General features: G+C 34.2%; 1 pseudogene; it reads left to right on the forward strand.

The window, feature by feature from the left end:
• The window catches only part of LOC143388905 (kinetochore protein NDC80 homolog), a 106,795-nt pseudogene extending 97,507 nt beyond the window's left edge, over positions 1 to 9,288 (forward strand).
• Positions 9,289 to 17,113: the final 7,825 nt, after the last annotated feature.

The raw sequence follows: 17,113 nt of genomic DNA on the forward strand, positions 1-17,113 counted from the left end.
CAAAAGAAGTGAAAACTTGTGCTCCATTTGTGTACTGTGAATCAAAGTGCATTCTGCTGTCATGTATAACTAGTTAGAACAAATAAATAAATATTTTTTTAAAAAATAGCTGCCTGGGGATCCAGTTGCATTTGGAGGATCAGAAATGAACTGAATAGCCAGGTATGTCAGCTCATGCAAACAATCCCAGCAACTCAGGAGACTAATCTAAGAGAATCCCAAGTTCAAGCCCAGCCTCAGCAACTTGGAAAGTCCTTAAGCAACTTAGCAAGACTCTGTATCAAAATTTAAAAAGGGCTTCAGATGAAGTTAAGTGGATAAACAGTATTGAGTTCAATCCCTAATACCCCAAAAAGAAAAAGAAAAAGAAATGGACTGAATAACATTTCCCAGATGGGACAAAGCTGATGGGTAAAGTGTTCAGGTAAATTAGGACATTCTAGTATGTTCCTGAGGTGTGGGCATCCTTCCCCAACCAAACCCCTAGCCCACCCTACACTAGGCAATCTTTCTCTTCCCTGCAAATGGTAATGAAGCTGGTGTCACTATGGAAAATCTAGTCTTACCAATAGTTCCTACACATGCCTGGTCACCAAATCCACCAGGGTAGTTATTACAAATACAGAACCCTAAGACCCATCCCAGTCTTTTCAAAACACAAAACTGAAGACAGTTTTGTTTATCTGTACCACTGAGTTGGTTTTCTTTTTTCTTTTCTTTTTTTTTAAGCAACCAGCCTGATATAGGACCCCAGATAAACATTTGGGAGATTGTGTTTACACATAATAGTTAGTTTCCCTTCCTTAGGTGGTGTTGCTGTTGACAGGAGAATAAGAAAAACAGCAGGGTTTCAGGAAGCCAATAGCAAATTGGCAACAGGCATGAACAGACAATTCACAAAAATATGTACACCTGTCTGTTCAACATACGAAAAGATGTTCCTCTTCACTCATAATAGGAGAAATACCTCAGAAACCACACTGAGATACTGTTTCTTTGTGTTAGTTTGGCAAAATTCTAAAAGTACCACAACACACTCAGTGCACTCATACAGGATGCAAACTGTTGCAACCTTAATGCAGGGGAATTTGGCCATATCTAACAAAACCACATATATGTTTACATTATGACACAATAACCTCTCTTCTAGGAATTCCTATTGAAGAAATACTTTCAACCCTATCAAGACAATAAGCATGCAATCTGTTTCCAATAATTACAAAATATTGGAAATAATTTTAATTTCTGGAGGTAAAAGATTCTTGGAATAAACCGTGGTACATTCACACAATTAAGTACCAGACAACAGTAAAAAATAATAAAAAAAAGATCATTATGAATTGGATGCTTAATTTAAAGAAATGGTCAATTAAGTGGGGTCACAATGGCTTCAGCCTGTAATTATAGCAGCTCCAGAAGTTGAGAAAGGAGGATCCAAGTTCAAAGCCAGCCTCAGCAAATTAGCAAGGCCCTGAACAACTTAGCAAGACCCTGCCTCAAAATTTAAAATAAATAAATAAATAAAATAAAAGAGCTGGTGATATTATTCAGTGGTTAAGCATCCCTGGGTTCCATCCCAAGTACCAAAAGAGAGAGAGAGAGAGAGAGAGAGAGAGAGAGAGAGAGAGAGAGAGAGAGGGTAAATGAAAATAAACACAGTTTGATATATTACCTCTTGTGTAAGGAAAAAAGGGGAGATGATAAATAACATATTCAATTATTGAAAAATAAAAATGAAATACAAAAATCCAGCCTCACACTTCTGGATCTATTATACTGAAGTGTGAAATTCAGAACTAATTTTTGAAATAAACAGAATGCTTTATGAAAAATAAACAATACATAGAGCTACAGGTCATAATTTCATATTATTACTAAAGAGCCACAGTTATGTTTCTGGCTTAGAATGAGTGGAATGGATAGAGGAGGTAGAGAATAGAAACAGATCCAAACAGAGAGATTTAATCATAATCATAAAATGGCATATTGTATTCCATAAAAATATGCAACTTTTTTGGAACACTAACAAACCTCTGGTTTTAAGATATCTATTTTTCAATTTACAGAAACATTAACACCCTTATGCAGAAAATTAACCCAGATTTTGTCCATTCACTGGCTGATACAGATGTTATCTTACCAATCTCTCTACTAATTTAGTCATTAGGTCCAATTTTGTAGGTCCAGTTCACAAGTACTTTTAAAATTTGTTTTTTTAAAATACATGATAGTATATTCTGATATATTATACATAAATGGTGTATAACTTATTCTAATTATGATCCCATTCTTGCAGTTGCACATGGGGTTTCACTGGTTTGTATTCCTATATGAACACAGGAAAGTTATGTACGATTCATTCCGATTCATCTTTTCTATTCCTATCCCTTCTCCATTTACTTAATTTGTTTAATCCAATGGACTCGTATTCTTCCCTCCAATCACCCTATTTTGTGTTAGCGTCTACCTATCACAGAGAATATTTGGCCTCTGGTTTTTTGGGATTGGCTTATTTCACTTAGCATAATAGTGTCCTGTTTCATTCATTTACTAGCAAATATCATGATTTCATTTTTCTTTATGGCTGAGTAATATTCCATTGTGCATGTATACCACATTTTCTTTATTCATTTATCTGTGGAAGAGTACCTAGGTCAATTTCATACCTTTGTTCTTGTGAATTGAGCTTCTATAAACATTGATGTGGCTATGTCCCTGTAGTATGCTGATTTTAATTCCTTTGGGTATGTGCTGAGGAGTGGGATAACTGGGTCAATCGTGGCTTCATTCTAAGTTTTCTGAAAAATCTCCATACTGCTTTCCAGAGTGGTTGCACCAATTTACCATCCCACCAGGAATATGAATTTTTTTTCCCCACATCCCAGCCAACATTTATGATACTTGTATACTTGATAAATGCCACTGGAGTGAGATAGAATCTCAGTGTAGTCTTAATTTGCATTTCTCTAATTGCTAGAGATGTTGAACATTTTTTTAAATATATTCTTTGACCATTCTTATTTCTTCTTCTGTGAAGTGCTCAGAATGCTGTGAGACACTGTTAGCCATCTTTTACGTTTTTTTTTTTGTTTATATTTTATAATCTACCTTTTAAATGACAAAAATTGTATATTTTATGGAATAAAATGTGAAGTTCTGATAAGTTTATATATTTTAAAAGTTTATATATGTAAGATATATGTATGTATGTGTGTGTGTGTGTGTGTATATATATATATACACACACACACACACACAGACACAGATACACACACACAAACTGTGAAATGAATAAAACATATCATCACCTCACATACTCACCATTTTTGCAATGAAAACACTTAAAATCTACTTTTGACAATTTTCAAGTCTGGAATTCATTATTATTAACTATAGTTAGCATACTGTATAAGAGATCTCCAGAATTTGATCATCCTATCTAACTGAAACTCTTTAAACTTTGACCAAAATCTCCCCATTACCACCTATCTCCAGCCCTTGAAAACCACCATTCTACTCTCCACTTTCCCAAGTTCTATTTTGTTAGATTTCATGCATAACATCATGCATTTGTATGTGTGTGTGAACAATGTTGCTATAACATGGGAGTGCAGGTATCTCTTTGATATGTCTATTTCATTTCATATATATATATATTGCTGTGGGATTGCTGGATCATGTATAACTATGAAAAAGAATTCTGATTTCTAAAATAGGGAATAGTTTATTCTGAATGAAATATGAGCAAACATGCACTGGGAACTCAAGTTACCCTGAAAGCCATAGTTTTCTATGAAGCTTACTCAAGCTTCTGAATTTCCAAAAGAAGGTAGGTGGGGTCTTTAATATGCAGATATAGAGGCTAGGAAATCTACAAGATCCAAATGTTGTTTTCAACAAGATGGGAGAAATTCCTTATAGGATTCTGGTGCAATCTCATTCCTAGACTTAAGGATGGGAGAAGCCAGAGGTTAACTTACATTACCCAGTTGTCATAAAAATGTCAGGTCAGACACTGATATTGATAAAATGGCTCTCAAAAAGGACCAAAAGTAGTCCAATACAACCTAAGCTTCCAGATCTACTCTATCTCTCCATAGGGTCTCATTGATCCAATCAGCAAAATCCAAACAACTTGAAAGTTCCCAAACACCAACCCAACCTCTATGAAGAACTTCAGTTCACATATGTTAGTTCTATTTTTAATTTTTTTGAGGAGCTTCCATATGGTTTTTCATAATGTTTGTCTTGGCAGTACTGGAATTTTACTTATAATACATTTTTTTTTTCAGATTTGGAGGCTCACAGCAGCTCTCACTTAACTCAGTAATCCGTCATTAAATTCTTTTTTGAACTTAAATTTATAAAATTTTATTACAACTTTAATATATACACACATAGTCCAATATTACTGTATTTTATGCACATATAGCTGGATTAAATAAACGGACAAAAGAGTCAAAAATTTGGTGCATCCTGATTAGAGTCTTGCATCTGAAAATTAGGGCCCCAAACTATATATTAACTTCTGAAGTGATAGCAAAATATATCATGAATTATGCTTTCTTGCAAGAATTTTTTTTTAAAAGTTACCAATTGATGAGAATCTGCATCATTTAAGAGTCCCCTGTGTGGAAGAAGCTGTTCTATTTTATGTTTGTTGATTTGAAAGGGTATTTGAGAAAGAATGGGAAAATGAGCTCAGGAGATCAGTTTTCTGAACAATTAACCTATAAACAAATAAATAACACAGTTGATGGGCTACATAATGTCACATCTCTACAGACAGCCAACAATGAGTTTGTAAGTCAGGTTGACATGATAAATGCAGCTAGATTAGGGTATACTTTGCCAAGTTCAGAAACAAAAGTCCATGTGATCCCTTCCATTGTTCTACACTGTGAGGGATGCACTCTGCCATTCCCACCAAGATATTCATCAATAATTTGGGGCATTTACATCTTTTCTCAAAGGAATGTCATGTGCTCCCTCTTCACACACAAAAACAAAGAAACAAAAACAACCAAAAAAAAAGGCAGAGGAGAACTTAACTCTTAGGAATCCAAGGAAATAACCCAGAAGTAAAAAAATAAAAATAAATAAAGGAGACATGATAAGAAGTCATAGCTTGCCTAGTCTCCTGAAGATGATCTTGGACTTCTATGCACACAAACTATCAATTTGATCATAAATCCTCAGTTTGAAACTTTGGATGTACATTAGAATCAACTTGGCAGGTATTAAAAAAGGTTAATTCTTGCTCCACTCCACCCAGTCAATTGAAAATTATCATTGGATGTTGGGCCCAAGCATCTGTAGTATTAAAACCTCTCCAGATGATTCTGAGGCATGGGATAGGTGAGAATACATTGAGTTTAAAATAATAAAAAAAATCTTTGTTCCAGTGCACAAACTTTATCAAAAAGGCAAAAACTTTACAAGCCACCATTATTACCCTCTCTGCCTGCTAGAAAAGTTTTAATAAAATTAATGTAAAAATGCTTTGATTGGCCCCCTTGGAAGACATGCATTCTGGAAGTCATCTACTTATGCCAGTCATTAAAACTAAAATTAAAAAGTTGACCAAAATTTGCAGATAAAATGTTGAGGACATATCACCTAGAGATAAGCCCATTTCAATAAATTATTACAAAAAGTATCATTAAAACACACCTTTTATATTTTATGAGATGTATTTTTAGTATTATTATTTATTTGCCTATGCTTTTGAGTTTAATGAAAGCTAGGAAGCATATTGATCTAGAATTAGAACATTTATATAAAACTTAAAACATTGTACAATTGTTTTAAAGAGAAGAAACAATAAGATGAAATGCTGCTCTTCTCCTCCATTTTGATCTTTCTCCACACCATTTATTGTTTTCCTTTTCTATGGGTGATAAGAATTTATGATATCATAACAGAACAAATATTTAGAGCAGGAAGTTACTGCTTTTTAAATAACAGAGACTAGATTAATTATTAAAGGGAAATATAAAGAAATTTATAAGGGAGGCACTTGGTGAGAAATAGCTATCTGCTTTTTGAAATAAAGAAAAGGTGTAAAATAGAGGTGAGTGCTTTGGCAATATTAATGTGAGCAGGATGAATTAATGTAGACAATGCCAACTGCCAAGGAGATCAAATCCCTGAAAAAGGAAACTACAACCAGGAGGTGTGGGGAGAAAAAAGAAAAGCATTAAAAATTAAAAGCCAGACAATAACTGCAAGAAAGAATTTTACATCTGAAAATACTTTTGAACTATAGAGAGTGCTAACAATGAAAGATACATCTAGGGAAACTAGGAGAAAAGAAATTTTAAAAAATAAAGGAAAGAAAGAAAATGGCAGAATAAAAATTACTTCATTCCATTTTATCATTTTAATGAATATAAGACAAAGAGTAAGGTCACAGACAAAGGTTTATTTCATCTCCATTGATTTCATCGCTGTCAGTTCCCAAGTCAACAAATATTTGCACAGAGAACAAGACAATGTTTAAATCAGGAAATGGAGTTGGGCAGCAAAGCCCAAAGTGTGTGTTATTATCAACATGTTTAACCTTTGCTTTCAGATATTTCAAAATATTTGCTTGTGGCATCTTGTGTCTCAAGCTGTATTTTGACTCAGTAGTGAATAGGACAGGGTTTTTTGGTTTTTTGTTTTTGTTTTTTGTTTTTTTTTTTTTTTTTGGTCCAGACTTGTTCAGTTTCTTCAGTTCCCCATGGCAAGAGGAACAGCTGGAGTCACCTGCAGGCCCTGGGAAAAAGGGTCCAACCCAGCCAAGCATGCTGATGTTCTGCAGGTTGCCATGGGGTGGGGTGGGAAAATGCTTGCTGAAGAGAGAAAAGAGAATGCAGTGAGGGCCTAATTATTCTGCAAACCAACACTGAAGTAGTGTTCTGTTTTTCAGTGAAATAAAATTGTTTATTGTGACCTAAGATCATGTCAATGCTTGATGGAGAATTTCTTTTCCTCTTCCCTTTCCATTCCCAATGTTATAAAAATATATAAATGTATATATACATATTACATATGTTTATATGTCTATATGTATATAGAGACACATAAACATGTGTGTATATATATGTGTGTGTGTGTGTCACACATACAAGCTAGGGTTTGGGGGTTCTTTTATTATTTGTGTGATTTTTCCTTTTGAAGGGTGTGGTTACTGGTAGCAATTAAGAAAACTGCATTCAATTTAAGGCAATGGTAAAATTGATGACTCTCTGGAATCTTAGTTGAGATTTTTTTGACAGTACATACAAACCCACACACTAAGAATTTATTTCTCTTGCTCTATATGTTAAACATTAATTTAAAAATATCTCTGGAGTGGAGATTTTAAAATTCAAACCTTCTGGGTTGGCAGAGGCAGAAGCTCTTGTTTTAATATGCAGTGAAGAGTAATTGCATAAATTACAGAAATTCGCCCGCTGAGCCTTGTCAGGAAACTGGAAAAAAGAAGAGAGAAACCAGCCTTTGGAAAGTTGAGTATAAATAAACCTGCCTCTGAAAGAAAAGTCTCTATATTTGGTAAAAGAACTAGTGGACATGTATCCTGGGATAGTCAAACTGACATATTTTCCAGGTCTGAAAAAATCAAGGACCCAAGACCACTTAATGATAAAGCATTCATTCAGCAGAGTATTCGACAACTCTGAGTTTCTTACAGAAAATGGTTATGCATATAGTGTATGCATAAAATCTCTACAAGCTCCATCGATTAAAGACTTCCTGAAGACCTTCACTTTTCTTTATGGCTTCCTGTGCCCTTCATATGAAATTCCTGACACAAAAGTTGAAGAAGAGGTTCCAAAAATCTTTAAAAACCTTGGGTATCCTTTTGCACTATCCAAAAGTTCCATGTACACAGTGGGAGCCCCTCATACCTGGCCTCACATTGTAGCAGCCTTGGTTTGGCTAATAGACTGCATCAAGATACATACTGCCATGAATGAAAGCTCACCTTTATTTCATGATGGACAGCCATGGGGAGAAGAAACTGAAGATGGAATTATGCATAATAAGTTATTTTTGGACTACACCATAAAATGCTATGAGAGTTTCATGAATGGTGCTGACAGCTTTGAAGAGATGAATGCAGAGTTGCAGTCAAAGCTGAAGGATTTATATAATGTAGATGCTTCCAAGCTGGAATCATTAGCAGCAAAAAACAAAGCATTGAATGAACAGATTGCAATATTGGAACAAGAGAGAGAAGAGGAGCTGAACCATCTAGAGTCATTAAGGAAGTTGAAAACTTCCTTACAAGCAGATGTTCAGAAATATCAGGCATACATGAGCAATTTGGAGTCTCATTCAGCCATTCTGGACCAGAAATTCAATGATCTCGAAGAAATTGCTAGAGTAGAACTATAATGTGAAACAATAAAACAGGAGAATGCACGTCTACTGAATGTTGTTGATAACCAGAAGTACTCAGTTGCAGACATAGAGAGAATAAATCATGAAAAAAATGAATTGCAGCAGACCATTAATAAATTAACCAAGGAGCTGGAAGCTGAACAACAGCAGTTATGGAATGAAGAGTTAAAGTATGCAAGAGGCAAAGAGGCGATTGAAACACAATTAGAAGAATATCACAAACTGGCTAGAAAATTAAAACTTCTTCCTAAAAATGCTGAGAATTCCAAAGGTTATGACTTTGAAATTAAGTTTAATCCTGAAGCAGGCTCCAACTGCCTCATCAAATACAGGGCTCAAGTTTATGTACCCCTCAAGGAACTCCTGAATAAAAATGAAGAAGAAATTAATAAAGCTCTGAATAAAAAAATGGGTTTGGAGGATACATTAGAACAGTTGAATACAATGATAACAGAAAGCAAGAGAAGTGTGAGAACACTGAAAGAGAAAGTTTAAAAGCTGGATGATCTTTACCAACAAAAAGTTAAGGAAGCTGAGGAAGAGGATGAAAAATGTGCCAAAGAGCTTGAGTCCTTGGAGAAACATAAGCACCTGCTGGAAAGTGCTGTTAATGAGGGCCTCAGTGAAGCTATGAATGAGTTAGATACTGTTCAGTGGGAGTACCAACTAGTTGTGCAGACTAAAAATGAAGAAAGATGAAAAGTCAGAAATAACTTGCAGCATCTTTTAGAAATGATTGCTACACATATAGACTGTGGAGAAACATCTTGAGAAGGAGATTACTAAAGTTGATAGAGAATATGAAGAATGCATGTCTGAAGATCTCTTGGAAAAATTAGAGAGATTACAGAAAAATATAAGAAGAATGCTGCTCTACTTAAGACTTCTGGTGAATGAAGATCAAGTGCTGATTATCCTTTATAAAAATAGTTCATTAACTGAAAATATGTGAAACCTGAAATTATGATAATTTCTTGATCATTTTTAGATGCAATAGCCAAGTTTTATATGTACCTATAGTTAATAAAACTACATTTGTACAGTGAAAAAAAATATCTCTGGTATTAACTAGTAACCAATAAAGTAAGTTAAAATATCCTGTGTAGGTGCTTCAGGTTTTACATTAAAGTTATCACCAACTTTCAAATTTTTCTTTTTCCAGAAAATAACTGGTGGCTATCAGAGGGGAAAAAGTAGCTCACAAACACAGAATCTGCAAAAGTTTATACAATCTAAATAGTACAATTGAAGCCAATCATTGAGATTAGATCTTGAGCAAAACTCTGTGTTAACACTCACCTGACCCTTGTCTTCCCCAATAATCCAGAGAAGTGCTGCCTTGGGGCAACTGCCTCCTCTAGCCTGTCCGTTGTGTAATATGTCAGGAACTGAACATAGGCAAATTAATCAGTGACAAGAATACCCAAGGAAATAATTACCTTTGTTCTTGAAGTTTGCAGAACTGAAGAGCATCTCACGACCTTATTAGGATCTGATGTACGTCACTTAGCCAGAAACCTCCACCCACCAGTCTGCCATCATCCATCTCCTATAGAAACCATCCCTAAATCAGCTTCCTGGCAACATGGACCATTTAGGATGATGGCCCTCCATCTTCTCATTAATTAGGTCTTCATAATAATGCCACTGCTTTGTTCGACTAATTGACTTTCGATATGCAACAAGTTAACTGAGCCTGTGATGGTAACACTGCTTATTAAAACCCTTTATGCATTTTGTCAATCATTTTTCATTAAGTATCCTAATGTGCCACATATGTTTCTAGTTTCTATATACTAACCTGAAATTGAATTGTATCTACTTCCAATAAAATATAAGTGAAGAAGTAAAATGCTAAATAATTTTTATAATATATATCAATGGTCCTTATAGAGTGAACCCACATCAGCAACATTAGTATCACCTTAGAACGTGTAGTAATGGAAATTCTTTAGCCCATTGTGGTGGCACTTACCTGTAATCCCAGCAGATCAGGAGGCTTAGACAAAGGAGGATCATGAGTTAAAAGCCAACCTCAGCAAAAAGAAAGCAAGATCCTAAGCAACTCAGTGATACCCTGTTTTTTATAAAATACAAAATAAGGCTGGGGATGTGGCTCAGTGGTCGAGTGCTCCTGATCAACCTCCGGTACCCCCCAAAGATGGAAATTCTTGGACCCCATTCCCAACCTTCTCAACCATCAATCCTAGGGTAGAACCCAGCAATATATGGTTTAGCAAGCCCTTCAGGTGACTGTAGGCAGATGCAAAATTTGAGAACCAATTTGCTGATGCATGCAAATGTTAGGCAGGCAATATTCAGCCATAGATGAGGTTGATACTGAATATCCCATCTTATCTTCTGGGAATTGATATAAATCTTAAATTTTAACCAAAAAATATAGTTGTATTGCTATTAGCAGTTCTAAAATTTTGAAACTTAACATAGTGCAGGAACAATCATTTCTTGGTTTTGTCAACTTCTTAAATGCCCTGTAGTCACAGTACTGGAAATTTATGATCCTAAATAGACACAATTTCAAAGAAGGTACATGGAAAACCAAGAAATCACTTGGGTATATTGCTTTTCTTCTGCATATTCTTCTTTTCTTCCTACTCTGCATATTCTTGACTCTTCTGGTTGCAAGATAATTTATTATAAACATTGTTTAACACAGTTTTGGAGATTTTTTCCTTACAAAATATTGAGAAGGCAAAAAATGATGCTGTATATCAATGCAATCTCAGAAGATGTGAAGAATAAATCACATAGAACTTTATCTTGAAAGACTAAGGACGAATGTGTGTGACTACAAAGCTACAAGAAAGCAGAAGGGTTTTCTGTTTGCTGATGTTTCCAAATCCACACACATGTGCTGAGCATACAGTAGGTGCTCAGTGAGTACTGAGGGAATAAATAGAAAACTAAATGAGTTTAAATAACCACAAAATAAGAAGTTCTTTAAGCTTATTTTTTTAAATTTTATAAGTACAAAATGTTCCCACAAGTATTCAAAGTATGGTAAATAGACATAAAAACTCTGAAATCAGAGAATAATAGACCAGAAATTTAAACATCCACTCAAGCCCCAATAATTTAAGCACTCAGATAGTATGATATGGTCAGATCAATAGAACAGAACAGGAAGTACAAAAATAGATCTAAACACATGGAAATTTGATGTCCAATAAAGATAAAATCTCAAATCATTGGCAGGAAGATAAACTTTTTAATAAATGAAGCTGAGTCATCCGGGAAAAAATTTTAACTGTCTTCATATCACATACCAGGAGAAATGCCAATGAATCGAAAATGTACTAGAAGAAAATATATCAAGTTCTTTTATGATCTTGAAACTAAACTGTGGCTTAAAATCTATAAGCTATAAGATAAAAACACAATTCAAATTCACACACCTGCATTTAAAATAAACTTCTGCATGTAAGAAAAATTAAATTCAGAAGCTAAAAAATATATTCTTACAACTCATGTCACAGACAAGGATTCATTTCTTAATATATAAAAAATTCTTAAAATCTAGAATAAAAAAATGAAAAATCCAATAGAAAAAAATATATAAAGGATACAATTAGAAGACTCACAAGGAACAAATGCATATGACCTTTAAATATATACAAAAGCACTCAATCTCAACCACCACAGATGTCATTTTTCATCTATTATAATGGCAACGATTCAAAAGTTTAATGATACCTTAAGGCTTAAGGTAATAGGTATTTGTATATTTTGCTGATATTACAAACTAGTACAATGCCTATAGGTAAATTTGACAATGCATATAAAATTTACAAAATTTCAAGTAGGCAATCAGAGAATTTGTCCTATACATATGCTTGAACGTGTGAAATATGTACAGTTATACAATTATCTAGTGTTGAAGTTTACAAAAATATCCAAATGTTCATCAAAATACAACTGTTTAAATATACTGTAATGCCATCTATTCAATGAAACTTTAGCCATGAAGAAAACGGTCTTTTTATTTTTATGTGGAAAGCTTCAGATTATATCATTTAGTAAAGGAACAAAGTATGAATACTTATATGTTTGTAGTTCTCTATCCACTGAATAAGAAATTACAGATCAGAATGTATATTTGCATTTATTTGCTAATATATGTGATAACAAATACTGAAAGTATATGCAAAAATAGAGGGGTAAGTTAATGGGCTAAATAGAGATAGAAGTAGAGTGACTTAAAGTATACGTCTAAGTGTAGGTTGTCTATTTACTGAAGTCTTCTTTTCATATTAAGAATTGGAGACAATAGAGGCTGGGGTTGTGGCTCAGTGATAGTGTGCTTGCCTAGCATGTGTGAGGCACTGGGTTCAATTCTCAGCACCACATACAAATAAATAAAATAAAAGTCCATCAACAACTAAAAAATATTTAAAAAAGAATTGGAGACAATAAAAAAGAATCATTGTGTAAAGTAACCTATATGATTGTGATTTGCATTGTTATTTAAAATGTCTAAATATATATTGGTTCCAAATAGGTACATTTTTTTTTCTAAAGTTACATTGCTAATGTGTTCTCTTTAACATTTATCTAAAGCATATTTTTTTTCAAATTCATCTTTAAAATGAAAATTCCTTCATAATAGTTAAGAATATAGCATTTTACTTTTTTAAGGGGTGTTAATGACCCATAGTATCTACTTCTTAGTCCTTAACTTGCTGAACCTATCAACAGCATTGGACACAGTTGATCTCTTCTTCTCCTTGACACACTTTCTTCAATAGTTTTCCACTCCCTTTGTTTTCTTCCTACTTCAAAAATTGTTTCTCATGTTCCTTTCTACCTTCATGTCTCCCCCCCAACCTTTCAATTTTGGGAAACCTACATGTACTTTTTAGATGATTTCATCTATCCTCACAGCTTCAAATACTCACTAAATGCCAGTGACTTCCCAGTCAAAATATCCAGACCAGAACTCTCTTCAGAATTCCAGATTTATACATCAGCCTGGTTGGCTAATACCTCCATTTCTCTACCACACATCTTAAATTTAATATATCTAAAACTGAACACCTAATCTTCCTCCCAATCTTGTCCATCTCATTTCCCTCATTTGTATTGATGGAGAATAATCTTTGACTCCACTCTTCTGAGTCCCACATCTAACCTGTTTAAAAACTTTGGTCAGTTCGACTCTCAACCTTATCTACTTGTCATAACCATGTTTACTATGACACTCATTCAAGCCACCATCTTTGACCTGAATAATAGCATCCGACTTCTAACTGGATTTCCTCCTACCAACTCTTCTCAACACAGCCCCCCCCCCTTTAACACAAAAATCAGATTCTATCATTCTTCTTCTCAGAATCACCAAAGGTTCCCCTCCTCAGGTAGGAACCAATCTCTTTGGAATGTTCCTCAAGGCCCCATATAATCTGTTTTTTGTTATTCTTCTAACTTTGTCTCCTCTTACTCTTTCCTCATTCTTCAATCCAGTTATGACATCTCATAACTCTCTCTTCTCTTTTAAATCTGTGTCCAAATGTTGCCTTCACAATGAAATTTATTTTAACAATTCCCAGTTTCCAAATACCTTTGTCTAGTTTACTTTTTCCCAAATCACTTTCTGTCTGCTGTCCTATATAATTTCCTTTTTTCATTATGTTTAGTGTGGATATTTTATTTCCTTCTCTGTAATGTAGCTCTATGAGGGAAGATATATTTTTCTGCAAACAGTTTGAACATCTTCTGCCACATAGTATGTGCTCAATACTATACATATTAAATGAATATATGAGTTTGTGTTAAGAATAGATTTTGCCAGTAAATGGGTGGGTCTGAGGCTATTATACTAAGTGAAATAAGCCAATCCCAAAAGCCAAAGGTTGAAGCTTCTGATATGTAAAAAAAAAGTCTTTTTTTGCACCCCCTTAATTATTCTCCTATTCCATATCTTTAGAAAATGCAAAAACTTTAAGTAACTTCTCATCCACATATGACCCTTAATCATTTCCTTCAGTCCTTGAAATAGAGAAAATGATTCCCTATGCAAAATATTTTCAAATATATACTGAATAACAACTCATAGCTTCTCATTTAACCTATAACCAGAAGAAAAGTACTAGTACCATTACCATCTCCTTTTACAAATCAGTGATGCAAAGGTAAGCCTGTGGTTGAGGCAGGTCTTCAGAATCAGTTTCCTAGCTTGAGACTGGGTCTCTGCCCTGCCCTGACCACAAACTGGTTGCTTGCTACTCCACATTGTCTTTTCTTCTCTACAAATTCAGGGATTGAATTTTCTTTCTTTTGAGAATTAAGCTTTCAAAGGAGTAGCTGTTTTTGCAACCACAATTTTTTTAAAAAAATGAAATATAGCATAATAAGCATAACTCATTTCTCTCATGGCCAAGGAAAATTACACCTCCAAATTTTCTTTAGTTTCTTGCCTACAATCCACCAGTGGCCACAAGAGTGCCTCTCAGGAAACAGCTGTTATACATATATATTTTTTAATTACCTAAATACATTACATTGATTAAGATCTAAGAGAAATTAAATTGTCTAACATGGACAAGAGAAAAGGCTATTGCATTATTTTGGTTTCAATTCATCTTCAAAATAGTCAAAATTAAGCCTTGTTAATAATAAAAATAAACAAATTTTTCAAACTTATAACCTGTACTAAATGAGGGATAGCTTGTTAGATATCAGTGAGACTGTTTTCAGTGAGATACTAATATAAATCTTTGTAAGTCTCTTTTTTTCCACCCCCTTAATTTTTCTCCTATTTCATATCTTGGTAGAGACACCAGTCAACACTGTTAGATATAGTTACCATTACCACCACAAATAGAAATAAAAAGTAGACATGAATAGAAATAAAAAAAATGTTAACAGATACAAGAAATAGATGTGTTCATTAAGTCCAAAGAAACATTATCTGTGTTCAAAATTACTCCTGGCTATTCTATTCCATTTCTCACAAGACAACAACGGAGAGAAGTATCTGAGACCAATGTTAAACAAACAAACAAACAAAAACTTTAAAAACTAACACAAGTCACTGCTGTTATACCTCAAGAGTAGAGTACCTGCCTAGCATTTGTGGAGGCATTTGGTTAGCTCATCAGCATCACATAAAAATAAATAAATAAATAAAATAAAGGTATTGTGTCCATCTACAACTAAAAAAAATAAAGTAAAAATAACACCTGAAAACTGGGCAAACAGGTGCATGCCTATAATCCCAGGTTCTCAGGAGACAGAGGCAGTAGTTCAAGGCCAACTTCAGCTACTGACACCCTGCCCCAAAGTAAAAAATAAAAAAGGTCTGGGGATATAGGTCAGTGGCAGAGCATCCCTGAGTTTAATCCCTGGCACTGTAAAAAAGCAAAAGGAAAATGATGAAAAAAAGTAATATTTAGAATTTTTTCTCTCGAAGATTTTTCCACAGATTTCAACAAACCAAGGTAACTCAGACATTCATGTATTCTGGGTCCTCTTTTTAAAATATTTATTTATATATTTATGTTATGTGGTGCTGAGCATAGAACCTAGTACCTCAAATGTGTGAGGCAAGCACTCTACCACTGAGCTACAGCCCCAGCCCTCCTAGGTCTTCTTAATTCCACTCCTCACAAGCTAAGCAATGACTCTCTATATTCTCCATGACCTTTACTTCCTCTATTACATTTATTAAACTGGAAGAAAAAGAACTTAGGCTATGCATCTTAACTAGTTGTCTGTTTTAACATCTCTGTGCCTCAATATCTTAATGTATCTCAGGAAGGAAACAATTTAAATCACAATCTTCAAAACAGTGTTTGGGGGCCAGGATCTAGGCTTCACACAATGCTTGGGTGGGATAGATCTGTATCATCAAGATTCATCCTATTCACAAGAATTTTGATCTTAAAATAGTTTAATCAATCCCACTTTAAATGAGCATTACTTTAAGACACAATATTTAAAAGTTTTTATAGAAAAACCAACCCCCCACCTCTTGCCTCTGAATATGTAAGGCAAAGTAGTATGGGATGCTTCAGGAGAATAAAGGAACAGTCTGAAAATAAGTGTTCATTTCTTCACAGTACACATTAACTCAACATAAATTTAAATTAGAATAATGAGTATAAACAGACTAGTATATAGGTTAACAGTATGAGATGGCACATAAATCTCACTAATGAATTCAAAAATTTTAATCTTATTACCATTTTACTTGTTATTAATAGCAACTTAAGGAGTTCATTTCTATTCCTTCCTTCAGTAACTCAAAGCACAAGACACAAAGAATGTGCTCCAACATTGTGGGCAAAAAAGGGGATCCATGCAAGGGTCATTGTAGGACCTGTGGGTAGACTGAGGCAGCCTATAATTGACCTTGGCATGTCTTCCCTAGTTCAATCTAGCCTCTCCTTTTTATTAGCATAAATAAGGTTATCCCAACACTGTTTTCTCTCTCTTTGATTTTCTAGTTTGAATTAGACCCTAATACTTTTTCTTTTCTTTCTTTCTTTTTTTAACCAACTCAAACTTCTTCATTACCAGCAGGTGCAAGCACTCAACTCATGCTGTCTTCCACAACAGTTGAAAGTTCTGGTTATAAGTGAGACAGCAACACATGTCATATATTGTTCTCCCTTTATTTCTCTTTTACATGTAAGTGAAAGTATCATACCCACTCTCACATATGTGTGTAGGTAGGTTCTGTTATTTATGAACCTCACTGCTC

Source organism: Callospermophilus lateralis, unplaced genomic scaffold (assembly GCF_048772815.1).
Source record: "Callospermophilus lateralis isolate mCalLat2 unplaced genomic scaffold, mCalLat2.hap1 Scaffold_45, whole genome shotgun sequence".
In the NCBI taxonomy this organism is placed as follows: Eukaryota; Metazoa; Chordata; class Mammalia; order Rodentia; family Sciuridae; genus Callospermophilus; species Callospermophilus lateralis.